This window comes from Antechinus flavipes, chromosome X, assembly GCF_016432865.1.
Source record: "Antechinus flavipes isolate AdamAnt ecotype Samford, QLD, Australia chromosome X, AdamAnt_v2, whole genome shotgun sequence".
Classification (NCBI taxonomy): Eukaryota; Metazoa; Chordata; class Mammalia; order Dasyuromorphia; family Dasyuridae; genus Antechinus; species Antechinus flavipes.
In genome coordinates this window covers 45,830,954-45,858,283 of record NC_067404.1, presented here as the reverse complement: position 1 = coordinate 45,858,283, position 27,330 = coordinate 45,830,954, and the positions used below count along the sequence as shown (strand labels likewise).

General features: G+C 54.4%; 1 protein-coding gene across 3 annotated transcripts in view; it reads left to right on the top strand.

Moving 5' to 3' along the window:
• The first annotated feature begins 7,325 nt into the window (after window positions 1-7,325).
• BCORL1 (BCL6 corepressor like 1) overlaps window positions 7,326-27,330 on the top strand; it is a 65,867-nt gene continuing 45,862 nt past the window's right edge. For 2 of the 3 annotated variants that reach the window (XM_051967888.1, XM_051967885.1), the window contains exon 1: window positions 8,302-8,629. The gene's annotated coding sequence lies outside the window, so the exon portion shown is untranslated. Of the gene's footprint in view, window positions 7,409-8,301; window positions 8,630-27,330 lie in introns of those variants that run through there. The other variant, XM_051967886.1, reaches the window with a different exon arrangement.

Below are 27,330 nucleotides of genomic sequence, written 5' to 3'. Positions count from 1 at the left end.
GACTGGGCAAGGGACCTGCATTCACTGGGTGTTCACCTTAAGGGTGCTAACTGTTTTTCCCACGTAGGAGGAGCGAGCTCGCCATATAAGGCTACTCTACTCTCTTGTACCTGCAGGATTTTTGTGAGTCTATTAACATGTCTTCAATTGATCTTCCTAATGGGGAAATGTCATCATGCATTGCCTCTGCTAAAATCTTTAATGGCCCGCTATTGCTTCTGCTACTCGCCGTTGAAAGTATATGCTGGAAGACACTGTACAAATGTGTCTACGTAGATTGGATTTAACATGTACTTTAACACGTTTAACATGTATGGGTCTACCTGCCATCTAGGGGAGGGGGTGGGGGAAGGAGGGGATAATGTGGAATAGAAGGTTTTGCGAGGGTCAGTGCTGAAAAATTACCCGTGTATATGTTTTGTCAATAAAAAGCTATAATAATAATAATAATAAAGTATATGCTGGGGGGGGGGCCAGAGCAGCTAGGTGGCTCGGTGGATAGAGCACCAGCCCTGAAGTCATGGAAGACCTGAGTTCAAGCTTTGACCTTAGATACTTAAAACTTAATATTTCCCAGCTGCATGACCCTGGCTAAGTTACTTAACCCCAAATGCCTCAGCAAAGAAAAAAGAAAGAAAGTATATGCTCGGGGTCACCCCGTGTCTCCAGCCTTATACTCTATTAGTTCCTCCACCCCTCCCTCCCCCGTGCCTTTATTCTAAATATGGCTCCTGTCTGGCGCGCCCTCCCTTCCCTTTTAACCCCGCTGAATGACCACCTCAGCCGCTAAAGTTCAACTCCAACAGTGGCTCTTCTGGCTGTGTAAGGCGGCCTCCCCCCTGAGAGTTCACCAGGTGTGTCGTCTGCACTTCTCTAACCTATCCGTCCTTTAAAAACCATCCATCCATCCTTTCGGCAGAATGTATGAAAAACATTTCTATAAAAGGTCCTGCGCTAGGCCCCAAGTTTAAAGTCCCGAGTTCCGGTTCCTCCAACACCCTGGCCCTCAGAGCCCCAGAGGCCTGCCGGGGTGCCGTCGGGGGCAGTGGTCGCCAGGCACTGGGGGAGGCGGTCGAGAGTGCCGAGCTCAAGAAGCAGGCCGAAGTTCAGTATGGGCAACAATGTATAGTTATTGATGGTGAGAAATATGAAATCAGCCGGGAAAGGGAGCTGTGCTAGAGGGGGCAGGGCCTTCCATGTCAAACAGAGGAGTTTGGATTTTAAGAGAGACTTTTATGGATAGCTTTGGTTTTGATATTCCCTAGATTTCCTCCTATATTTCTTACCGGCCCCCCCATCTCAGGGAGCCATCCCGCATAATACTTTTTTAAGAAGCAGAGGGCGGGGCGGCTAGATAGACCTCTGGCTCCCAACTCGGGTCCTCCTGACTTTACTTTACCCTTCACATTTTGTAACTTTGGCCAGCCACTTAACACCAACTTTCTCGCTGAACACAGAAAAAAAAAAATTCAAACCCCTTGAAAAACTATTCAGGGATATATACAATGTTTCAGTATCCTGGAACCTTTCCCTGATTTGTCCTCCTCTGACTCCTCCCAGTCCCCCTGCAAAACAGGCCTTTAAGACCCAGCCTGTTCATTGGACAAACTTGTATTTGATCCACCAAAGTTTCTCGAATAAGGGAGTGCCGTGGTCAGGGCAGGGTTTTAGAATTTATTTTCACGCTGTATGGGGAGAGGAAAGAGCAGAAGCTCGGAGACTGATTAGGAACGCCATCCACGGACCTGTAAGTGATGGGAAGGGAAGGGAAGGGAGAGACTTGTAAGCCATGAGAAGGGAAGGGAGAGACCGGGAAGCGATGGGAAGGGAAGGGAGAGACCTGGAAGCGATGGGAAGGGAAGGGAGAGACCGGGAAGCGATGGGAAGGGAAGGGAGAGACCTGGAAGTGATGGGAAGGGAAGGGAGAGACCGGGAAGCGATGGGAAGGGAAGGGAGAGACGTGGAGGGCTGATTAGATATGGGGAGTGAGGGAAAGGGAAGAGTTGAGAATGCCTACCAGGTTGTAAGCCTGGATGTTGGAGAAGATGAGGGAATTTGGAGGAAGAGCTATGGCTGGGGCGTGGAGGTTCGTGAAAGGAGTGGAAATGATTCACTATTGGCCATACCGTGTAATCCAGGGCTCCGCGTGGGTGACCGATCCCCACTTGAGGCCGGGATACCATAGGAGCAGAGTTAAGGCTCTACTTATAGCTGGTGTCTCTTCCAGAGGTTAATACTGTGCTGTGAACTCAGTAGATGGTTAATGGTGGGGAGGAACGGGGGGGGGGGGGGGGGAGGGTAAAGGAGCAAAAGGGGAGACAGAAGTCAATATGGGCCTGCAGTACCTTTCTAGGACCCGCTCTTGCCAGGCCCCTTCCCACTTTGCTCCTTCCTTCACTCACTTGGGCTTCAACTCTTGGGGTCCCCTCAAATGCCTTCCTTTCCCCTTCTTCCCAGGCAGACCCCAGAGCACTCCCGCTCTCTAAGGTACCTTCCTGCTTTAAAAAAAGCCTTTTTTTGAAAGCCCCCAGCAGTCCTAGGAGGGGGGTGGGGCTGGGAGCAAAAGGACAGCTGTAAGGGGCCTAGCCCAAAAAGAAAGGTCTCTGATATTATTCTTGGCCTTGTTTCCATTTTCCCCCCTTTGACTGTAAAATCTAGAAAGGTTGCAGGCTGTTTACAGAGTTCAATTACTCACATGTATCGCCTCCCCATGTAGGCTGGGAGCCCTTGCAGAGCAGGGGACCAGGTCTTCTGTGTTCTCTGTAACCTCAGCCCTCAGTGCTGTGCTCTGCATGCAGTAGGGCTATTAAGTACATAAACAGCGGGGACTTTTTAGTGCAGGGGTCAAGTACCATCCCCCCCAAACATACCAATTCCGTATAGCTCTAGCCTGAGTCTCTAACCCCTGGGCTAGCTCCAGCTCCAGGGTGCCAGGGGTTGGGATCGCATAGCAAAGTCGACTGCCTTTTCCCTCTTAGGTTCACCTCAGAGCCTCAGTTTCCTTCTCTGTAAAATGGAAACAACTATGCATGTACTAGCTATTTCCTGGTGGGGAGGCAGGGCTGGAAAGGAAAGTACTTGGTAAACATGAAAGCATTAGAGAAATAGGAGTCGTTATTAATGATGGGCAGGGGGAGAGAATGAGGAAACTCCAAGAAGATTCGAGCTGGCTTTACATGCTAGCTTTAGGTCCCCCTGCTCTCCTGGATTTTATCCGGGAGCTTGGTCTATTTTATCAGAGCAGCAAGGCCTGTGGTTGCAGAACAAAGCAGAGGACTAAGGCAATTATCCTTCGAATTCAGGCTGAGATTGGTCTGGGGCTTCAATTGTGCCTGGACTGCCTGGTTTCCTGCTTTCTCTGCTAAGCTGTCAGATGGCAGGTTCTGGGCCACTCTTATCCTTAGGCCTTTATACAGCCAGACTGGTTGATGATCCTTATATCGACTACAGTCCAGGACTAGGTCAGATTTTATTGGTGGGAGAGAGAATTAGGAAAACAATCTGCAAGGGAGTCATTCGGCATCTCGGGGTTCCGGGCGAGGGAGGAATCGCCACTGTCTACTTATTTCAAAATGGACCACGACGCTAGCCGTAGCTCCCTGATTTGCTGCCTTCCCCTGTGGACGGGGAAGCTCTGGACCCCCGAGCAAGGGGTCCTTTGTGACCGGAGAGCATCAGTCGTGAAATAATCTGAACTCATTTCTCTGGCACGTGACTGCTGTAAAACAGTAAGATTGTGGACTCCGTCTGCCCGGGGGGAGTGCCCGGCAAACCAGGAATCAGGTGGCAAGAGCGCTGGGGTTGGAGATCGGGATGCCTGGATTGGAAGCCCAACTTTGTCACCGGGCGATTAAGCGACCAGCCCCCGAATCTCTCTAGGCCTCACTTCCCACCTTTGCAAATCAAGGGGATTGGACCGGATGCTACCTCTCGGTTCTAACCTTCTGGTGAATGCCGAATTAAATTCATTTGAACTGGCCAGAACATATAGGGCAGACGTGAGCAGGTGTGCAGATATTTGGAGGTCACCTCAATATGATAGCCAGAGTAGAAACCCAGTCATTACCTAGTTAATTCAAATCTGTGTAGACAGCTGGTCTATATCGGGGTGATTTGAGGTGGGGGGGGGGCTTGATTTGTCAGATCCCAAAGCATTCTTTGAATTTGATTTCTAAAACCAGTTTGGCTGCCTATATTAGCCACAGCAAGGCAGTTATTTCCAAATCCCCACTTCAGTTTTGTGCCCTGTAGACCAAGTTGGGAGACCAAACTGAAAAGGTGAGGATGACCTTTATTTGGGTCAGGCCCCAGAGGGAAAAATCAAGATGGGGAAACAGAACAAGTCCTATGTAGACTCTACAAAGGGATATAGTGTGGGAGAGCAAGTTAGCAGTGGGGAGGAGGGGGAGAGATGGGACTTAAGGCTTTGGGCCAGAGCAAAGGAGAACTCATGATGGAAGACAATCAATTTCCAATGGCCTAGCGGTGGGAGCGCCCCAGGACCCATACCCCTCTTTGCCCCCCACAAAAACCCCACTCCTGGTCCTTGCTGAGGTGAGAAGGCACACCAGGATGCACATCTCACTCACTAGAAGAGATGGTTAGCGAGGGACTGGATCCTCTGGGTCCAGGAGAGGGAAGGGGGGGGGGGGGAAGAGAGAGGGAAGGGAAGCGTGCTTCCAGTGGGAATGTGTCTCCGATTTGTTTCTATCGGCGTGGAGGTATACACGCTCACATCAGGGTCTCTCTGGCCATATATATGGTTGGCATCCATGCCATTGGGGGGGCTCTTCATGAGCCGGAGCGTTGAACGCTCCAGGAAGTGTTCCCAGCCTCCCCCAGCACCCTCGAGCCTGCCGAGGTGATGCCTTTGAAGTCCCCGATGTTCCTTGCAGGTTGGAGCTGCAGAGAAGGCTGCAAGAGGAGCAGGCAGCTCCCAGCTTCTCGAGCTCTCCTTCTCTGAGTTGTAAAGTCATCCGAGTTTGAACGTGGCCCGAAAGCTTGGCAAGCCAGAAATCCCTGGGATGCGTTTGTATAATAAACACATATGTAATGGATTTCTCGAGGTGGGGAGTTAGGGCGAGGGGCTGGGGACTGGCGCATTCGGAGGCTGCCTGGAGGGGCCCGAGGACTGGGAGCCGGGCTCTCCTCGCCCACAGAGCAGGGCAGGCGAGCTCTTTCCAGACCAACCTTTCATCCCTCGCCTCCTCCTCGCCCCCTCCCCCCTCCCCCCCTCCAAGACTCGAGCCTGACTTGGAGGGCCCGCCAGGGGCTCAGCGGCGGGCCAGCCTTCCACGAGGGGTGGGCCGGGCCGAGGCGTGGAGAGGAGAGGCGAGGCGAGGCGAGGCGAGGCGAGCCCCGGCATTTTCCCTTCCCCAGCACCTGTCCCACTTAAGCGCAGGGGCTGGGGCTGCGCCCGCGGGCGTCCTCGGTGCCCAACGCCGGAGCCACGCACGGAGGCCGTCTCGGGTGGGTGTGCGGGGAGCCCGGGGGGGGCGCGGGGCGGGGCGTTCGGCTGGGGGCTTCCCCCCCAGCTCCCGAATGCAAGGCCGAATACCACCTTCTAAGCGTCCCTCTCCCCCCCCCCAGGTTCCCGGAGAAAACGGGGGAGAGGCGCACGTAAAGCTCTCGGGCCGCCAGCGGCGTTGCTCGCGGTCCCCCCACCTCCTTTGGAGCCCCGGACTGGCCCCCGAGGTGGCCTGTGCGGGGTCTGCGGTGACCCAAGGAGGTTCCGTCTTCCCTAAAGCCGGCTAGGGGAGCCCCGAGAATCGCAGGCCCGTCCCCCCTTCCTCCCCCTCCTCCCCCACGTGTCCTCCCGGAGCTCAGCGGCCTGATCCCAGCCCCCCCCCCCTCCCTCCTCCTTCGCCGCCGCCGCCGCCGCCGCCACCGCCGCCACCTCCCTTCCCCGCTTTCCCCGGCGTGAGGAGGAAAGTTGCGCCAGCGGCTGGGGGGCGCTGCCCAGGTGAGGGGGCGCCGCGGGGCCGAGTCCCGGGGGAGCGGCCCGGCCCTGCAGCGGGGGTCAGGGCGGAGGCGGAGGGGGGGGAGGAAAGAAAGAAACTTGCAAGCCAAGACACCCTCCGCCCTGCTCGGGAGCCTGCGTGGACCGAGCCCTCGTGCAGGGAGGGAGGCAGCGGGCAGGGCCGGACCGGACCTGGACCTGGACCGCGCGGGGGAGGGGGTGGTGGGCAAAGGGCCAGGCCTGGGCTAGTCTAGATAGTCGGACACCGACTCTAACCGGGGGCTGGGGGGGGCCTGAATCGAGCCCCCAAGGGAGCTGGGGCGCCAAGTGGCCAAGGCTTTCTTTTTCTGTCTGTGGGGGGTGGGGAGAGATGAGGCGGGGCTGGACCAGCCCGGGGGTGGGGGGGGTGAGCCCGAGCCCGGGCACTTGCTGGGATCCGGACCGGGGACTAGGGCGGGGCGGTGCGAGAGGCAGGGCCGGGCGCGAGGGGAGGGGGAGCAGGGGGTGGGGCAGGCTAGGGGCGTGTAGTTAGGCTCAGGGTCCGGACCCGGCCAGAGCGAAGGTAGCTAGCTGCCTGCCTGCCTACCTCCTCCTCCTCCTTCTCCTCGGGGCTCGGAGCGGAGGGAGGGAGGGACGGAGTGAGAGAGCGAGGCCGGCGGCGGCTGCGGCGGGCGGCGGGCGGCCGGCCCGGCGGAGAAGGCCAGCTTCCGCGGAGTTTGTGCCCTGGGCTCCCCGGCCTCGACCGCCTGCCTCCCGCGCACTAAGAGGGACGGGGGATTGACTGGTAAGCAACTACGAGTGTTAGACGGTGCTCGGGGAGGTGATTCCGGGAAAAGAGTCCAGACGCCGCCTCCGATTGTGCTGGCCCCCCGCGGCCCCCCACCCTCGGCATCTGGAGTCTTCCTCTTGAGGGTGGGGGCGCCGACCTACCCGGAGGCAGCTCTGGGGCTTGCCGGCCCTCCCTCTCACCCCTTCGTCCATCTGATTCTCCCCGGGGAACGAGGCTGGGGGGAGTGGGGGGCAGGTGGGGCAGATTTCCCCTCCTGCGGGCGACAGCCTTATTCAGATAGTCTACGCCTTCTTCTCCTTGGATCCAGGATCGGATCGAGTCACCCAAACGCTGGGGTCTGGATCGTCTCTCCTGACCCAATGCTCTTTCTCTCCCCCCCCCCCCATCCCTACCACAGAGATTTGATGGATTTCAAGGATAGGGACGACTCCCCGTATCTCTACGCCTGGGATGGGTGATTAGGGATTAGGATTCCCCCCCTCCTCACTACCACCGCCCCCCTTTCCTCGGAGCTGTTTCCACTGGAATCGGAGAAAAAGAAGGGGGGGTATTTATGCGTCTCCCTGTTTCTCCAAAGGGTCGGCGTGTCTGAGGACGGTCAATCTCGTAAAAGGAAAGTGGTCACCACTGAAACTCGGGTCGCCCCCGGAATTACTTAGGTAAGTCGGTGGGAGGGCAAGAATAAGGGGAGACCGGGGAAGCCCCTCCGGAGTGACTCCTGTTTCCCGAGGGATGGAGAGAGAGGAGAGCCCCTCCCAGCGCAAGAAGGAATTTTTTGAGGGGAGATAGTGCTGGGGGAGGTGGTGGCTACTGGGGGGGTGTCAGAGGAAGGGGGAGTCACGCCCAGCCAGCTAGGGGAGCCTCCCTCAGGCCCCAGGGAGGAGGGGACTGAGTGCGACTGCTCAGTGCTGCCCGGCGGGGGAGGTCTCGGGTCTCGGGATCTGCACACTGGATTGGGCATCGAAGGGCCCAGCAAAGTGAGGGCTCTTGGGGGTGTGGGGGGCTTGTTAGAAAATATTGAGAGATCCCTAGCTCTGGGCCAGTGACCTCCCACCTTTCTCCTTCTGCCCTCTTTCCTTCTTAATTCTCTCCCTTTCTAGGGTGACTGTAAGGAGGGGGGGGCGTGGGTCTCTCCCACCCATTTGGATCGAGAGCACCTCTGCCTCTCTTGGGAGTCTAGCTCTTTGCCCGGCTTGCTGCAGCCACCGCTGCCTCTCTCTCCCTCTCCGGAATCCGCTCCGTCCGCACAGCGATCAACTCCCCCCCAATTCTCCCCCCCCCTCCACCCCTCCCTGTGTCACTGGGGCTGCTTTGGCTCTGCCCCCTTCGCCGCCGCTTGCTCCCTGCTCTTGTCCCTCCCTCTCTCCTCCCCCCTACTCCTCTTCTCCCCCCACCCCAAACCTGGGGCATTGTGGGAGCTGTAGTCTCCCAGAGTGGGGCACGACGAGGCTCGCATCGCCGGCCGGACTGCACTTCCCGTCGCGCCCCGCGCCCGGCACCCACTCCGAAGGCTGTGCTCGCACACACATACACACACATACACACACACACACGCATACACACATACATACGCGCACGCACAGAGATACAGCGCTCCGCTCCTCTCTCCCCCTCACTCTTTCGCTCGCTGGCTCGCTGGCTGCCGCGGCTGCCAGTGTGTGTCTCTGCCTCCCTTCAGCTTTGCTGAGCCCTCCCTTCTTCCCCTGGCAGTTCCTAGAGTCCGACCCGCCGCCAGCCAGCACCGAGAGGAAGGAGGAGGAGGAGGGCGACGACGACGAAGAGGAGGAGGAGGAGGAAGAGGAGGACAGCGAGGAGGACGGAGAGGAGGAGAGCGAGCAGCAGGAGAAGAGGACGAGCCGGAGCCCGAGCCCGAGCTGGAGGTTGGTGGTTGGTTGGTGGTCGGTGGTGCTGAGCAGGGGGGCTAGGGCGGTACGAGCGCGGAGCGGGCAGCGAGTGGCGGCGTCGCCGGGGCCGGGGCGGGCGGCCAAAGGGAGCCGGGGTGGCGGCCTGAGCCGAGCTCCCCAGCCCAGCCCAACCGAGCCCGGCCAAGCCCCGCCGAGCCGGGAACAGGTGCGTCTTTTTTTTTTTTTTTTTTTTTTTTTAATTTAAATTTTTTTTTTCCGAAATTTCTTCCACCCTTCGGAGCCCGTTGCTCGGGTTCCCCCGGCTTTTCGCCTCGCCTTACTCCGCTCGCTCGCGTCCGAGCCAGCCCTTGGCCAGCCGCCGTTCTCCCCCCAGCCTGGGGACCGGTGGGCGGGCGGCGTCCTTCTCTGCGTTGTGTCCCCGGACATAGCGCTCTCTCGGGGCCGGGGCTGTGCCCGCGCCCCGCCCCTCCCCTTCTCTCCCCCGGGACACCCCACTCCTCGGTACTCCACTCCACTTCCCAGCCCTGCGCGGTACCCCCGTCCTCCCCAACCCCAGGCCAGGTGAGACTTGTTCCCCTGTGGGGAGAGGAGCGGAGCCGCGGATCCGAGCCTTTTCTCCGGCCGGGCGGGGGGTCTCCATGGAAACGGGCAGGGGGTGATGTGGTGGCCCTGCTACCTGGAAGACGAAGTGTTGGGTTTAAGGGGGAGGGGGAGAGACGGCGGCGGCCCGCAACTTGCCCTGTGCCCCGGGCCCTGGCTGGGGCTGGGCAGCAGCAGAAGGAGAGGGAGAAGGAAGGCGTCGGCCCGAGGGGGAGTGGTCGTTGGTCTGGTAGGCTTTCGAAGAAGGTGGCAGAGAAAATAGCCCCTACCCTTTAAAGAAGGCTGTACCCGGCTAGGGTGCTAGCGGCCCCTCCTTCCCGGGGTGAAGGGCCAGCAAGGAAGGAGGGTCGCTAGTTTGGGGAGGGGGTAGATCGGGACTAATCTTCTGGGGTTAGGGACAATTACCTGAGTCCCTGGCAAAGAAAGCCAGGGTGGCCTAGGAACACCTGGGCTCCCTTCCTCTGGCCCTGGGGGCCCCGCAGGGACGGGGCTTGATTGGGGAGAGGTCGGACCGTACGGAAGTCGGGCTGGTTGCCCTCAGCCCTGGCCACGAGAAGGTACCACTTGGCAGCGCCCCTCCCACCTCCTAAGCCGAGGCATGGAGGAGGGCTGGACGCCGGAGCCGGAGGCCGGACTGGTGTGTGTTGGGGGGGCGGGAGAGCAGGGGCAAATTGCTGCCGCCCTTGGGGAGGAGAGGAGAGGAAAGGGAACGGAAGGGAACGGAAGGGAAGGGGGCTAGCTCGGTAGCGCCCGGGTCGGCTCGGCTTCGGAAGGGCGGGCGGGAGCGGCTTTGGAGTGGCTGGGGGAGGGGGGAATCCCCGAGCGAGGTTTGGGGGGCGAAATCGGGCGGCGGGGCCAGGCGGGGCGTGGGGCGGCGGGGCGGGGCCGGACCGGCCGGGGCGGCGCTGCGCCGCCGCCGCTGCCGCCGCTGTTGCCGCCGCCGCCTTTGCCGCCGCCGCCGTTTCTACTGTTGCCGCCAGTGTTTCGGCGGCCGCTGCTTCTCCGTCGGCTGCTGCCGCTGCTCGCTCGCGCGACCGCCTTTGCCGCCGCCGCCGCCGGGCGCTGGGCGGGGAAGGGGAGGCCCGGGGGAGTCCCGTGCCGGGCCAGAGGGCGCCGGCAACGGCCGGGCCGTGGGGAGTGGGCTGTCCCGGGGGCGGGGGCTAGCGGGGGGTGGAGTCCCCGACGGGGGGCGGTACGAGCGAGCGGGGACGAAGAAGACAAGGAGCCCCGGGGGCCGAGTGCATGGAGGACGAGGTGCGGGGAGAGAGAGGAAGGGGGAAGGGAAAAAGGGACGGGACGGAACGGAGCTCAGCGGACGGAGGGGGTGGGTGGGGTCCCGAGACGGGCCTGGGAGGGGGGCGGTGGGGGAAGCTGGTGCAGAGTCTTCGCCCGGGGTTCCTGAATGGGACCGAGCCGAGTCCGAGGAGGGCACCCGGGCCCAGAGAGGGATCCGGAATCGTGGATGGAGGCGAGTGGGGGGGGGGGGAGGGGGAGGGGGCCTGAAGCGCCGGGGTCTCAGAGAGGGGAAGACGGGACGGGAGGGACGTCCTGGCCGGAGCTGGGAGGGGCCCTCAGAACAACGGCAGACTCATTGGAGGGGAGGGCTGGTTTATACAAAGATTGGATCAATTTTAGGGAGAAGGAGCAGCCAACCTGGTGTTATATGCCACGATGGGATCGATTGGAGGGGGGGCGGGCAGCAACCTGGGCCTGCCACCGGTGACCCAGTTCAGTCGGGGCTGCCCGCCCAGTCCTACTCAAAAGCAGGCGAGAGTTCGTTGAAAGGTGCCGCAATTTGGGGAAGGGGGAGTCACAGATAGCTCCCAGAGTGAGGCCCCCAGAGTAAGAGGGGTGAACGAGAAGTTAGGGGGTCCCCAGACACAGGTAGGCCACCTGGTACCCTCGTTTGTGATCTCTGGATGGCCCAGAGGCTCCGTGGGGCTGGCTCTTAGGATACTTTGCCTTGGGGCTTAGCCCCCCAAAAGGACGCTCGTTAGGCTGTTAAGAGATGATCTGGGCTGGAGCTGTTGTAAGGAAACGCCAGGTTCATCCAGCTTCCGAGGCCAGCTTTGACCATCACTCCGAAGGGGAGAGGGGGTTGGGGAGAGAGAACTGAGATATGGGGGTGGGGAGAAGGGGGCAGCCTCAGACTGAAGGGGGGGGCGGCCCAGGTGGCTGGATGGCAGCACCAAAAAGAGTCATCATCATGATCAAAAAGACATGGCCAGCCCACCTTCTCAGACCAGCTGAGGTCTGGGGAAAGGTAGGCTCAGATGAATGATGTTTGGAGAAAAGTAAACAGAATGGCGGTTACTCGGGCTAGTGGACTGTGGGGATAGGGTAGGGGGGAGGGGGAGGGCTGGGGGGGAGAGAACTGCAGCATCCCTGGGGCAGAGTAAAAAGAGAATGGCAGTATCAGAAAGGGGAGATGAGAAGAATGAATTACTAAGTGGAGCCAGAAAAGCTCTAAAGAAAGAATCCTCATTCAGCCTGTGTGGTGTATATAGTTTGAGAGGCACGTGGTGAGCTCTGGGGCTGGGCAGAAACCTGAGTTTCTGGGCCTGGCCACACAGGGCTAGGTGGAGTGGGCAGTAATGATTTTTTGGCAGGGGGGGGGCAGTTTCCATTCTGGAACTGAGAAGAATGGGATTCAGGAAGTGATTGATGGGGGAGGGGGAGAGGAGGGACCTGAGAGCTGGTGACAGGGATGTCTGAATTAGGGCCTAGGGAAGAACAGCTCTTTCTGAGAGGCCAGTGGGGAGAGAGCACAACCTTGGAAGGGTGGGGAGGAAGCCATGGAGAGAGTGAAGCTAAGCAGACCTTGGCTTCCTGCCTTGGGCCCAGGAAGCCACTCTGCGGGGGTCCCGGTCGGGTGGTTCCAAGAGGAGGGTGATCCTTGTAGAAATGAGGGCGTGAGGGGGAAGGCATCCCCGCCGAAACTCCCAGAGGGCAGCCAGAGGCGACCCACATGCCTTTTATCCTCCATGAGGGGCCACGTTGTCATGGGAAAGCCGGGGGGGCTTGCTGAGAATCATGATTACAAGTTAGGGGGATCGGAGCTGGCAGGGCTAACCTCAGAGGAAACTTCTTTCACCCCGTGCCCTCATCTACAGAGAGACAAACCGAGGCCCCGAGAGGTAAACTGAGGGATGGAGACCAAGACTGCAGGCCCTCTCGGCTTTGAAGCCTGAGTTCTCCCTGCTACCACATATTGCTTATTTTTGTTAGATTATTTCTGCTTCTCTTACTGTGGGATTTCTGAAGTAGTGGAGATTGGGGGGGGAGCTATTCAGGCTATTCCAAATGACAAACTCTTATAGCCTTATTGGTCCGGTGGTAGTGGGGGGGAGGTGAAGAGGAGGGCAGATTCCTTCAAGGGGACAGGATGAGAGGGGAGAAAATGACTTGACTATATGATAGGAGGGCAAAGAGAGACGGCAGGAAAGGGAGGCCTTCTTACATTGGCTGGACAGTGAGGGAGGAAGGAAGTGGTAATTGATAGTGGCAGGTGGGGGTTGTGTGGCAGGTCCTGGTAAGAGCTAGAGGGAGTTCCTGAACTTTCCAGGAGAGAGTTTTCCAAAGTCAAGTCAGAAAATTGGGGGGAAATCCTTTAACTTTCATACAAAGACAAGAGGCAGATCAGAATCCGGTCGAACGAAAAACTTTCTAATGGAACCGTGCGGCTTCGTGTGCTCCTTTGGAGGCAGAGATGTGTTTCCCATGATCTCTGAGATCCCTTTGAGCTGTAGCGCCCGTGAACTGAGCCGACTCCAAGAGTAGCGAGTTCTCTGTCACTGGGGTGATGGGAGTTGGTCTGCTCGAGGGGCGAGGGCCCTTCCCACCGTGGAGATTCTCTAAGCAGGGGTTCGAATTGAGCTGGAGAAGGGTAAGTACTTGGGAAGCAAGGGCTTTCCTCCTAAGGGAATGGGAGACTTTTTGGTGAAGTTCCACAGGCTAGCAAAGTCTAAAGAGCAAAGGAGGAGTGGATAGCAGGTGAAAATTAGAGTAAGCAATTGATTCAGCTGGTCCTCCTGGGGGAGGTGAAGCTTTGCCTCTGTGGGGAAGGCCGTGCATTGGCTCTTCCTTTCAGCCAGCCTCCATTTCCCCCAGATATTAGGCACTGCCTTGCAGGCAGGATGGAAAGATGTCAGCTGCTAGGTACATGGCACGGAGTGGCGGGCTCACAACTATTTGCATGAGTTGGTCATAAATGTTTATTGAGCACCTAACGAGGTGCCGAGTACTATATTAAGCAGTGGGGATACAGAGGAAGGCAGAAGACAGTTCCTGCGCTCAGAGAGCTCCCGTTCTAATGGGAGTGATGACGTGCAAATGAGTAGGTACAGATGAGAAGTTGGAGATCTCAGTGGGAAGATTAAGATTCAGGAGAAGGGAATCAAGCTTCCTAAAGAAGGCGAGATTTTAGCTGTGACTTAATGGAAAGCCAGAGAGTGGGAAGTGGGAGTGAACTTTCCAGGCGTGGGGAAGGGGGGCAGCCAGGGAAAATACCTGGAGGTGGGAGATGTCTTGTGTGAGGAACAGTCAGGAGGTCAGTGGCACTGGATCGAAGAATATATGGAGATCCGGGTGGAAGGACACAAGTGCGTGAAGGACTTGGGACTCTGGATAGAGAGATTTTCTGTTTATATTTGAACGATCCAGACCAATGGATCTGTGCCAATGTAGAGGGAAGTCTCTAGTGGAGTGCCACAGGGCTCTCTCCTCAACTTCGTATAACTTGTCTAACTCAACATTTTAATCAGTGACTTGGATGAAGGCCTAGATCTCAAGCTGATTAAAATTTCAAATGAGAAAATTAACACTTTGAATGACAGTCGTGATCCAAAAAGATCCATTCTGGGAGCTGTATTTTAGGACAGATGTTACGGGTCTAACATGATGTAGCCAGCTTACTGACCTTCGGGTGAGAGGAGACCTCGTTTTGAATCCTCGTTCTTTGGCTCACCCCATGCGTTAGCTTGGACGGTTTTCTCTCTGGGCCTCACTTGGCCCCTCTGTAAAACGAGGGAACTGGAGTAGATGAAATCTCTGCTTTTGAAGCTAGAATATATTCCCCAAACAACCTTATATAGTGAGGATCAGCGTAGGGGATTGTTTGCGCGTTTAGTCCGGAGAAAACTTAGGGGAGACAAGATGGGCTTTGAGCGTCTGTGGGGCTCACCCGTAGACGTGTGGGGTCAGTGTCGTTTGGCCAAAGGAAAGAGCGGCTGGGAGTTGAGGAAGATTTAGGTGCGATAGAATGGAAAACCCCTAAGGATTTTGTCATCATCGTTCCTTTAAGCTGCGTTCGATTCTCTGGGACTGCATTTGGGGTTTTCTTGGCAAAAGTACTAGATGGTTTGCCATTTCCTTCTCCGGCTCATTTCACACAAGGAAACCGAGGCAGATGAGGTGAAATGACCTTCCCGGGGTCACACAGTCAGTAAGTGTGTGAGGCCAGATTTGAACTCCGGAAGATGACAGACCCGGCACTCTACTCTAACCCTTCCTAAGGGTTAGAGCTGTGCCTCAGGTAACAAGCTGCCCTACTGAATAGCCTTCAGGGGAAGGACTGATTCTTATAAAAGATGCTGCTTCCGTGTGATTGGGTTCATTCACTAAAGTACTTTGCGTAAATTGTCTCAGTTGGACTTCTGGGAGATGGGTGCTGTCATCGGAGGCAGACCATAGCGAAGTGAGCCGAGCAGGGTCATATAGCTAGTTGAATGAGGCAGGATTTGCACTCCAAACCCAGCTTCATTCGCACTGTTATCTAACTTTTCCAGGGCTCACTTTCCTTAGTTGTAGAATGAGGAGGTTGAATGCCAGTGTTCCTTCCCACTCGAAAGCCTTTGACCCTAATGGAAAGCAAGGGGGCGGGAAGGACCCAACAGCCCACGGGTCACAACAAAATTTGGAAAACTTTGAATAGAAAAATTATCCCACTGGGAAGCAGGGGAGAGAATAGCCTGGACCCAGAGTCAGGAAGACGAGTTCAGATTCAGCCTCAAAAGCTGTCTAGCTGTGTGACCCTGTGCAAATCACTTAAGCTGCTTCAGTTTCCCCATCTGTAAAATGGGGATAATAGCAGCACCCGTTTCTCAGGGTTGCTGTAACAGCTCAAATGAGATAATCCCGGTGCTATATAAATCCTTATTACTTCTGCCTGTGAGGATGGTGCTTCACACTGTGGAGCTTGATGAATCGACCGGTTGGTTGATTTGACCGGGAAGTGCCCATTCTCCAGATCTGCAAACGGGAGAGAAGCTTAAGATAAGGAGTGGAGGAGATGCCCGGAGGGAGCTGAACGCCAGGCGGGAGACATCATCCCTTGGGTCGAGCTAGTCTGGGCCTCGGCTGGAATAGCCATAGGAAGTGGGGAGGCGTTCCTTGGGGTCGGGGAGGAATGGGGCTCTGGGTGAGCTAGAGATAAGTGGACGTGAAATAGATGGGGAGGGAGGGAAGAGGAAGGTCTCTAGTGCGTGATAAGATGTAGGGGACAGAAGCTCCGAGACCTTGACTAGAGGAAATCATTTCTTAACCTTGCCTTTGGCGTTAGATGCGATCCCATGACTGCTGGACTGTTGGCAGCAAGAGTGAAACTAGAAGTGGTCCGTAGAGCTAGATTGGGAGTCAGGAGGAGCTGGGTTCGAATTCCACCCTAGCTCTTAATTTCCTTCCTTAGATGCTTACTAGCTGTATGACTGGACAAGTCATTGATTTCCCGACCCCCCCCCCCCACCTCCCCATGCTGACCCCTCTCCTTCCCAGTCTCCTTTTGAAAACAGGGGTAGTTGGTGTTAGGTTCTATTATATTGATGGACTGTTCCCGGAACAAGCGGTTCTGTGAGGGTGCTTAGAAGTAGCCTGGTGTCCCAAGACTGGGCCCGGCCTCCTGAGGCTGCTTCCTGGTGGCTTCTGCCCTGGGCTGCCCAGCTTCTCCAAGGCGCTCCTGGTGCCCGGCCGGCCCCCGGGTGCCGTACGGATGTCAGCTATCATTATTGTGCTTTCCCTCCCTTTGGATCCTTGGGAGCTGTGACCCGAGGCTGGCCCATAAGCCTCAGTTTCTTCCTGTACAGCCTGGCCGGGATAATAATAGCATCCCCCCTCCCCCCAGGGTTGTCGTGGTATGAGACTGTAGGTGAAGTGGCTTTCCAACGGCCCCAGAACCGTCAGCTGTGTCCTCGTGGTATTCTCCAGCCTAAAAGCTCATACTTCGTGCGTCGTTACTGCTTTGATTGAAGGAATGCTAATTGAATGCTGAAACTCTACCTCTTGCGCCTCCGGTTGGTTTTCTGAGCTGGCCGGGGTGGGGGCGGCCAGGGAAGGGGAGCTCCTAATGGGTGAAAGTTGAATTCTGGGGAGGTTACGTGTTTCCTCGGCTATAATTCGTGTGTACGGTCGCAGGCTTCTTCAGTTTGCAACACAAGGCTTGGCCATCCACGATCCATTTAAAACAGTAGAATGGCTTTGAAATGGCCGAGTGTCGGAGTCCATTCCCCCCCCCCCCCCCCCATCTCACATTTACTGACTTATGGCCCATTTGAAGGGGTGGGGATTGTATTCGTAATTTACCGGTCCCAACGTGTGAGGCGGGAGACCCTCAAAGGAGAGGCCCAGAAAGCACCGGTCAAGCCGACCAGCACACAGAACTGGGCTGCCTTCTTGGCCATCCGTTAAGAAACAGACCTTGGAGCGTTTGGGTATTAAGTTGGAGCTCTTTGGAGATCTCCGTGCTAGCACCATGTGAGGGTTTGCTCAGGTTCTGCCGTGTCAGGGGTGGCTGGGATGGGGAGAGTGGCCAAATCTCAATTCTTGTTGGGCCACGGGATGAATCATCCCCACCCCCACTCCTCACATCAACGCCACCAATCAGCCACTGGGTGATGGAATCTGTAAAATGGCAAGACCCAGGCTTGGCCTTTAGAAGTGGGAGGGACCTTAGAGGTCATCAGGAGATAGCGTCATGCAGTGGAAAGAGTCCAATAGCTTTGTCCAATGGAAAGGCTTTGGAGGCAGAGAACCTGGATTCAAATTCTGCCTTGGACAAAGCACTTAACCTTGATCCCCTCCTCTGTGAAGTCAGAGGATTGGACTTTCAGCATGGCTGCTGAAATCTTTTCCAGCTTGAGTTCCATGATCCTAGTTACTTGACTCAGTTTTCTTCTGGAGATGGTTCCACTTAGATCTGTGATCCTTTCATTTTACAAAAGAGGGAAACTGAGACCTTGCACGCTGGTAGCAAGCTGCAAAGCTAGGGCTCAAGCAACAGAGATTCAGGCCTTTCCGTGCCATCTGACTCTCCTCCCTTTTGCTGAGCTAGCTATAGCTTGGTTGGCCCAGGCTGACATGGTGATCTGTTGGGTTATTCCCCTTCTACTGCTTCAGTACTGTCTTGCTATTCTCACCAAGCTCCCCTATGGATCCCCCTTGGGGTAAGGGGTCTCTAGGATTCAGGGTGTTAGTGGCACCCTTCTATTTTCCAGAGGTGATCGGAGTGACGGTTCTTCCATCACACCTTTGGTGTCAGAGAGGGGACTCCAACTCGGGGCCTCTGACTGGAGAGCCGCGATTCTTCCCGTCCGCGGCTCCCGATTTCCCTCCCCTCCAGTTAGCCGCCACCCAGAGTAGTTCCCTCCTTCCCGTAACAAGTGGAAGAAGACCGGGGGATAGGGGAATGGCATTGGATAGATGACACCTTCCTCTGACACGTTATTTCCGACTAACGGGAATCTAGATCAGGAGCTGGAAGGGACCTTTCCACAGACTTTGTAGTTCTATACTCACTTTTTAGAGGGAGAAACTGAGAGCCACGGAAGGGAAACGACTTGTTTAAGATCATACACAGCTGGCCCCATAGATCACCAGTTGTCTAAAACCAGAAGGGACTCTTAGAAGCCACATAGTAGGGGCAGCTAGATGGCGAAGTGGATCGAGTATCCCTCCTGGACTCAGGAGGAGCCGAGTTCAAATTCAGTCTCGGATATTTAACATTTCCTAGCTGTTTCATAAAAAATCCGGCCTTGAACATTTAACTTTTCTTAGCTGTGTCACGAAATCCCAAATGTCAGATGAAAAAAGTAATTAAAAAAAAGAAGAAGAAGCCATGTAGTCCAACCTCCTCCCCACAGCCCTCTCCCCATTTTACAAAAGAGGAAACTGAGTCTCAGCGAGATGAAGCGATTTATGTAAGATTATATATCAGCTCATAGATCTTGACTGTTACGGATGGAGAAAGCTGAGGTGGGAAAGGGGAAATAGGGTCCCTGCTCACACAGGTGGTGAGTGTCGGGCCTAGGATTTCTACCCCTTTGCTCTTTCCACTGCACCTCAGTTTCTCCACCCCTGGATCGGGATTCATGTCAGTCGCCTACCTCACGGGTGGCGTCTGGAGGAAAGTGCTTTGGGAAGCTAGAAGGATTAAGGAAATGGGAACTGTAATGATTGGTTTTTTCTCTTAAATTTTTATTAGAGTCACCAATAAAGGGGGGGGTGGAGAGGAGGAGGGGACGCTTCAGAACTAACCTATGTCTGAGTCTACTCTGATACGGTATGCCCCACTCCATTCCCATAGACCCCCTCCTCCAGAAGGGGTTCTTTTTTCCTCTCTTCTTGGGGGGGCAATTTCAGCGATAATTGCCCAGCTGCTACTTGTGTTTACAGCTTTTCATTAACTGTGCTCGTAAAGGAGACCACTGGCATGGGAAATCCAAATCTGAGAATGAGAACTTTCAAGGATTGTTTTTTTGGGCTTTGGAAAATGCCTTGTTATTCTGCCCCCGCCTCCCTCCCCAGGGGATTCACCTTCCTAATTTGTTCTCCTTGGGCAGACATTAAAAGCAGTCGCCATTCCCCAAGCACGGTGACGGAGGGTGTTGGGAAAGGCCAGGGACTTCAGTGGGGGTGGGGAAGGAGGAGAGGGAGCCCAGCAAGCTTGAAAGCTGAGCTCCAAATAATCCGCATGCAGTTAATTGAAAGGTGATCCGTATTCTCCGGCCCGGCTCGGTTCCGCGCGCTTCACGTGGGCTGTTCTAAGAGCCGGCCGAGGGACCTTGGGGCTTCAGAAAGGAAGCGGAGAGAGGATTTCAGCTTTTTCTCCCGATTCCTCCGGGAGTTGGACTATGCTTTCTGACCTCGGCTACTCCGCTAGGTGAGCAGAGAGCAGAAACCGAGGCTCGGGGACAGAGTGCAAGTGAGTGGCTCAGGGTCACTTAGGCAGTCATCGATTTAGAGCTAGAAGGGGCCTCTGAAGTTTCCTAGTCTAAACCACTCATTTTATAGAGGAAGAAACCAAGGTCAGTAGAGGAGAAGGGACATTTCCAAGGTCACACATAGATCCAAGGTCCAAAGCTAGAAGGGACCTCAGAGACCACCTGGTGTAACGTCCTTATTTTACAGAGGGGAAGCTGAGGTTCGGGGGATTTGTTCAAGGTCATACAGGTATGTAGATAGCATCATAGCAAGAATTTGAACCCAGGTCCTCGGATTCCCAAGCCAGCTGGCTTTCCGTTGTACTGTGCTGCCATGGGCATCATGTGGGTCTCCTTCCGCCCGCCCCAGCCAGCAACCAACTAGCCCTTCGTATTTCAGTCCATGGTTTCGGGAGTTGCTGTGGCTAAAGAGAACGTGTCCCCAGGTTGCTATCTCTAGTGCCGAGGCTCCTTCTGTGACGTGTGTGGTCCTTCTGCCTTTGGCTGTTTCCATTCAGGTAGGAGCCGCTATGTTATTCCCCTTCCCCTAGAATTCAGCAAAGAGGAGGGGGGAACAGACAAAAGAAAGAAAACTGGCTCTATCTTCTCCGCTTCTGATCTAATTGCTGGTTGGTTCTGGGGAAGTGGCCAGGAATTCCCCTTGGGAATTTTGAGGGACCGTGGCACACTCACAGACAGTCTCACGGTTGGGTTAGTAGGGAAAAGAAGAATCGGGAGAGGGATTCGAATCCTATATTCGACTTCGGAACGTAGGGGTGGCAAGCACCCAGTCCCAGCCCAGACCCGTTCCTCTCCAGGGAGGACCAAAAGTTGCTCTCCATCTGGGGGATGATAGCGTTACCTTATGGGATCCATGGCCTTTTAATGGACTTAAATAAAACAGAATGGGAGGCGTCACAGGGGCTACTCTTGAGATCTTAAGAGTTGATTCATCTAGTCCAATCTCCTTATTTCATAGAGCAGGAAACTAAGGCCTAGGAAGAGGAAGTGAGTGACTTGGCTCAAGGTCATGCATGGGATCCTGGAAGAGATAGATCAGAGGTCGGCTAGTCTAGTTGGGTCCAGGGAAAGGAAGGGACAGAATCAGAACTAGAATCCTGAACTTTGCCCTCCTGGGCCAGTGATTTTTTAAAAAAACTCTACCTCATGGTATATTATGACATCATGGTATATCATGGTATTTTAGAGAAGGCGGCGGTAATGATCTTTTTCATTTTCATAGAATGGAGAAAAAGCTAATGTAGCAGTGACTAGAAAAGGAAAATCTGCTTGGAGATATGGAAATGGAAGAGACGTTTTAAAAATCTCCTTTCATGTTCCCTTCATCTCCTTGTTGAGATAAATGACTGTCATTATGATGAGCGTCCTGATCACCGTCCATCCTCTCTGGGTTTGGGATGTCCCGGAGTCCTGAATGGCGAGCTTGTCATTTGTTGTTGTCTGTCCTCCGCTCTCAAAGAGGACCGTGATCTCAGGAAGGAGATGTCCAACTTGCAAGTGAATTGGATTGAAGGGAGGGTGAGCTGTGCAGTCACCAGCCCCACTCGCTCCTCTGGAACCAATTGGGTCCAGTGACGAGATATAGATCAGGGCGACGCAGGAGATGGCCCCGGGTGCAATGGGAGACCTTGGCCTGTTTGACCTGAGGTCTTCAACAGGTCTCAATTTGTCCAAGGCAACATCCATTCAGAGATTTGGGGTACAACTCACATGTTTTCTGTTATTTGAAGAATATCTTCCTCTTCTTGCTCCCTCCTTCTTTCCCTCTCTCCTTTCCTTCCCTCCCTTCCTTCCTTCCTTCCCTCGTTCCCTCCTTTCTCCCTCCATTCCTTCCTTTCTTCCTTTCTTCCTTCCTTCCTCCCTCCCTCCCTTCATTCCTTCCTTCCCTCCTTCCTTCCCTCCCTTCTTCCTCCCTCCATTCCTTCCTTCCTTTCTTCTTCCTTCCTTCCTTCCTTCCTTCCTTCCTTCCTTCCTTCCTTCCTTCCTTCCTTCCTTCCTTCCTTCCTTTCTTCTTCCCTTCCTTCCTTCCTCCCTCTTTCCCTCCCTCCCTTCTCTTCTTCCTTCCATATAGGGAATCATATTCCTGCTGGTGCTCTGCGTAAAGGAATATACATTTTGATCACTGAAACCCAGTAAGATCTCTTTTTATGGACCAGATTTCTTGTTCATGGACCATGTCTCAAACCGAGATCACTCTGGCTCTCATTGATCCACCAATAATAGGTCCCAGCCCAAGCCTCACTTGGTCATTGTTTGGATTCTGGTGGTTCAGAGTGAGTGTAAATAGTGATTGTTTCTGTTTTGGCCAGAAATCCAGAGTTTTCCCCTCCCAGATTTTTATATATGTAAGGATTTTTTTTTTTTTTTAGTAGGTAAAAGAGACCACTTTGCCCCATTTCTTTCCTAGTCTTAATCAGTGAATGGACATTGCCTCCGACAAACTGAGACCCGGAAAGACCTTAGTTCAAAAAGGCCAAGGGCTCCCATTGGTTCTGGGGCCAACTTCTGTATCAGTTGTTCCTATTTTACAGTGAAGTTGACTCAGAAGCGATCTGTGATCCAGGGGATCGTTTGTTTCTTTGCAGCTTCTCAGGCAGCAGGTATATCAGTGATGCTAGCTGGGATGGACTGTGGTGGGTGAGATCGAGGGGGACAGAAATGGCCCAGGGCTCCAAGGGCACACCACAAAGCAGGAAGATACTTGAGCAAACAAACCAGGACTCAGCTTTCTGTAGTATGGATGCTCTAGAGCAGTGGTTCTCAAACTTGTTTTCAGTATCTTTATCCTATTACAAATGATTGAGGATCTCTCCAAAGCATTTTTGTTTATCTGGGTTATATTTCTAGACATTTACCATATTGGAAATAAAAACTATTTTTGAATTTATAGACCCTCTAAAAGGGTTTCAGAGATCCCCAGGATTCTCTAGACCCTACTTTGAGAACCACTGCTCTAGAGCGATCCCATCCAGAGATTTAAATGAGACACAAACCCCTGACCTCTTGGAGCTTTCGGTCTGATTGGGAGTTGTGATGCCTTCACTTATTTGGGCCTCCACTTACTCGTGTTAAGAGGAATTGCAGCTCTGTAGATGGGGGAGAATAGAGTAGATGGAATGAGGTGTAGAATGGAGGACCTAATAACTGTAGCAGTGTGTGTGTGTGTGTGTGTGTGTGTGTGTGTGTGTGTGTATGTGTGTGTGTGTAGCACATTAGGTTGAAGCCTTCTCCAAGGTTGGGGTCTATGCAGTGCACACAAATGGGGACACTTGCTTGGCCAAACAGCAGGACCAGGGACTGGTGTTAGAATGCCTCTAGTCCCATAGTTCTAGAAACAGGCCATTTTGACTGGAATGGAGAGTGAACAAAGAGGAAATATAAACAGGAAATAAGTCTGCAAAGGCAGATGGGAGACAGGTTGTGGAGGGCTTTAAATCCCAAGTGGAGGCTTGGGGCGAGGCAGCACGGTGTGATGGCTAGAGAGAGCCGGCCCCTCTGCTGGGAAGGCCCTCCCTTTGCCACGCGTGGTCTGCGTCGTCCAGGGGAAGATACTTGCCTTCTTTCTGCTCGGGACTGTTCTTGGATACTACCTGCATTGGGAGGAGGAGTTTTCTCACCCTCATCTTTCCCATGTCGAGGAAATCACTGGTTCAGTCCATTTCCGTCTATCCTAGATGTAAGAATGAGCTACAGATGTTTACGTCCGTGGTGGGGGTGGATAACACGGTCACATCTGTGTTTTAGCAATACCAGTTGAGTGGCGATATTCTTCCCACAATATCACATTTCCTATCATTCTCCAGAAGATAGTGGCTGTGGATGCCAGGCATAAGGGCGTTGGGGGGAGTGGATATTGAAATATCTTCATGTGGGAGATCATTGAATCTGGAAAATGTTTCAGATATACTCCTCCCTTAGTATGTACTCCCGTACTTGGTAAGGAGAGTCTTCTGTGAGTTTAGAAGTTGTGAATGTGCTTTTTTTCTAGTTGAAAAGAACATTGAACAAAGTAAGTGCTGGGGTAGCTAAATCTTAATGGCAAGAGTTCCTACTAAAGGAAAATGTATTTTTGGTAAAAAGAAGGGGGCGGCTAGATGGCACGGTGGCTAGATTAGTGGCCCTGAAGTTAGACGGACCTTCGTTCAGCCACAGACAATGAACACTTATTAGCTGTGAGACCCTAGGCCCTAACTGCCTCACCAGAAAAAAAATGGGGGGGGGGGGAGGAGAGAAAATCGTAGTATTTGGAACAAGAGGGTTGAGTGACTTGTCCAGCCAAGGATACGTAGCCAGTTGTTAGCAAAGTCAGAATTTGAACCTGAGACGACTGGAGTCCAAATCCAGTGTCCTTCCCACTCAGCCGTGTGGCTCGTCTTGCTGTGTTTATTTTCTCTTTGGAAGGCACGCAGCTCGATCCTATGTATGTGAAAGCAGATGTCGTAAGTTTTTCTCCCTGACGTTGATGTGGTCCTTGCCGTTATATCTCTTGAGGTTTCTCTAAAGATTATTCTCGGATGCTCTTTTCTGAAACGGATGGGTTTCGGTACCTCCTGCTTTCTGATGGTCCTTTGCCGTTGGCTGGAAAGTTTGGATGTCGGTCTCCCCGCGGTTGCCATTCAGGGGTCGTACCGATTGCAATTCGTACTGTTGGATGTGTGCGTCCCCAAATTGTCACCTCCGGCATCCAGTCTTCCCCGAGGCCGTCCAGGGGCTTTGTGTGTACCTTTGTAGACTGAATGATCAGGCCAGGCTTTTGCTGAGGATGAATCCAGGTCATCAAGCAAGAGAGGGATGGGTGGGTGCCCTTGATTTTGACTTACTCCGGGAGATCCTTGACATCGGCTTTTTTAGCCGTGGGATCCGACGAGGAGGTTTTCTTAGAGCGGCTTATGCTCTGCTGCAGAGTATCTGGTGTGAGCTCTTGCCAAGACTGCACCGGCCACCTCAACTTGGAGTATCAGTGGTTACGACGGGTGACCCTGCAAGATTCTGGGAAACTTGGCTATGTAGGGTCTACGCCACGTTCTCTGTTTCTCTGTCTCCCGTTCTCGATCTTTCTCTCTCTCGCTCTCTCTCTCGCTCTCTCTCTCGCTCTCCCTCCCGTTCTCGATCTTGCTCTCTCTGTCACTTTTGCTCTCACTCCCTTGCCCTTTGCTCGAGCTCTCTGTGATCTTGGACAAGTCGTTTGCTCCTCTCTATGAGGATATTATCTGAAGGATCCCCCAGAGCTCAAAACTCCCCAATCTTGGCCAGATTTCTATTTTGTTGCCTTCTCTATTTATATGTCCCTTCCTTATGTTAATACTTCAAGAAGCTGTAGCGCTGTTGGTATGGGCACCCGTCCATAACTTAGCAGACAGTCTTCCTGAGTTTCTGTGGCTAAAAAAAACCCTGCTCACCCTGTGGCCAACGTGGGGCTTACGCCTCTCCAAATGCGGCTGGGCTGGTTCTCTGGCACTAGTGCCCGACGCCCAGCCGTCCCGTGGCCTGTAAGAGAGACCTGGCCAGAACCCTCGGTAGCCAAGTCAACATCGGGCCCCTAGGAGGACTGGAGTAGAAAAGCCCTGGCTTTTCTGTCCAGTCATCTTTTTTTCCCAGTACTTCATTCCCAGCCCTGGACAGCAGGAGGCCTATGTTACAGGGAAGAAAACTGAGGCTCAGAGAGGGTAGGGGTCATGTGGCCAATAAGTGGCAGAGCCAGCTTTTGAACCCAGCCATCCTCTCGAAGGATCCCACTCTTTCCAGAAGGAGAGAGAAGGTCAGATCTGCCATAGGTTAGAATCGCTTGTGCAATCTCACCTTTAACCTGCTCTGCGATTCCTTTGAGGTGTTTGCTCTGTCCCCTCGCCGGTCCTCCCGGCTGCCCTGGCTTCCTGACCATCCTCTTCTTCCTGACTATATTCTGCATCCTCTTCTAGCTTTTCAACAACACTGCTTCCCCCCCCCCCAGCATTTCGGTTTAGCCCTCGATGGTGAAATCATCCACGTTCCCCTATTTCTTTTTTCTTTCCTTTGTAGTTGTCACATGCTCTGGGCCTCTTGTGTCCTTACCTCCTTCCTCTGCTACATTTTAAAAACGATGATGATTATTGTGCTAGCTCCCTCACGAATAGATCAGGGAACATAGGATGTCAGAGCCTCTGGGGTCATTTGGTCCATCCCTTTTGTTTCAGAGGAGAGGAAACTTACTTTAGATGGGAAGTGATCCTAGAATTAGACAAGAGGGGAGGTCTTAGTGACCGCTTAGTCTACCTACTCCAGCACAGAGAGGAGGAAGAAGAAATAGTGGCCTGTTGTGGTGATGCAGGTGTGGTAACCCCTGCTATGGAAGGCTGAGGCTGGCGGATTCCTGGGGATGAAGGGGTCACCGGGCTGCCCGAGGAGGTCGGAACTTCCACGGTGACGGATACGAGCATCGGGACCGTGACACTTAGGGGCGGCATTTGGGCCGCCGTACTCGTGACCACTTGAAGTGGCTCCTGCCCTTCCAGGCTGGGTGACATAGTGAGAGAGCCTCAGGAAAAAACAACATCATTCCCATTCTCCAAGTGCCTTGTCCAATATCGTCTAGAGTCCCAGGGATGGATCTGGGACTTGGTCTCTTCCAGTGATTTGGGATAAAAAGCTCTTCGTGACCACCTTCTCCCCTGCTGCTATTAACAGCTTGTGGGACTGCCACCCATCTTTCTGCTCCTTTCTGATGGCAGAAGCTGCTGATTTTGTGCCCGGGGGGGGGGTCTCTTCCTCTGCTCAGACTCGACCTCTGCCGCCTCTGTGGTTCGGAGGCTGAGCCAGTCTGTCCGGGTTCACCGCTGCATGCTCATAAGTGTCGCCCACCCACCGAGGGTATTTGTCATTGGCTGGTGTGAGGTGCACCATCCTGGTGGGCACTAGGTTTGGTGCCAGGAGACCCCGGTTGGAGCCTGGGCTCTGACACTCACTACCCTTGTGACTGTAGGCTGTTTGCTTCTCTTCTCAAATCTTCACTTTCTCATCCGTAAAGTGGGCATAATAACCCTTGCTTGCTGGAAGGAGAGTCCCCTGCCAGCAATAAGGCCTCAAGAGAGAGAAGGGGAAGCTGCTTGGAGGGGCAGGCTTCTGGGTGCCTCCATGATCTGTGAAGTACTCTCTTTCCCTCTCCTGTCAGTCTTAACCGTCTCCTGCTGTGGGGAGCTCTGTACCAGCAGCAGCCTGGAAAGAACCCCTTCCTCAGCTGGACCCTCCTTCCCCCGTGGAATAGAGCTGGGGGTAAGCTGGTAGTGCTGCTGCCCTGCTCTGCTGGTGGGTGCCCTGCACTTTCTCTCCCAGCCATTCAGGGAAGGCCATCTTTTAATCTGTCAACACAAAGGCTGTCTTTAATTAGCGGTAACACAGGGGAACTGGGAAGGCTGGAGTGGATCCCAAAGCCCCACCTGCCTGACGCTTTGCAGGCTTCAAACTTGGGGAAGCCCAAGGCTCGCAGGGAATGGCTCTGAGGATGGTAGCATCGCTCACTAGCCTTGGAGAAGTTTGGGCTTTTTTTTCCTCCTTGGAGATTATTATGCGGGTGATTCATCGCAGGCTACGAGGTTTCCAAATTCTGGGGTGCCCCTTCCCCCAACACCTCTGCTCTGGGTCCTGGGCCCTGTGGTGCTACTAATCCTCTCTAAATTGCACCAGAATAGCCCAGATAGCGGTGATCCATCTTGGGATGATCCACCTCGAGATGATCCACCTTGAGATGATCCACCTTGAGATGATCTACCTCAGGCTGCCCCGCAACTACTGACCCAGCCAGGCAGCTATACCATACCCTTCACATTGAAATGCAAATGGCTTTTTGAGGGAGCAGAGCTGTGAATGACCTGAACCTTCAAATGCTTGGGGGGGGTAAGGAGTGGGATGGGGGAGGAACACCCATGATCA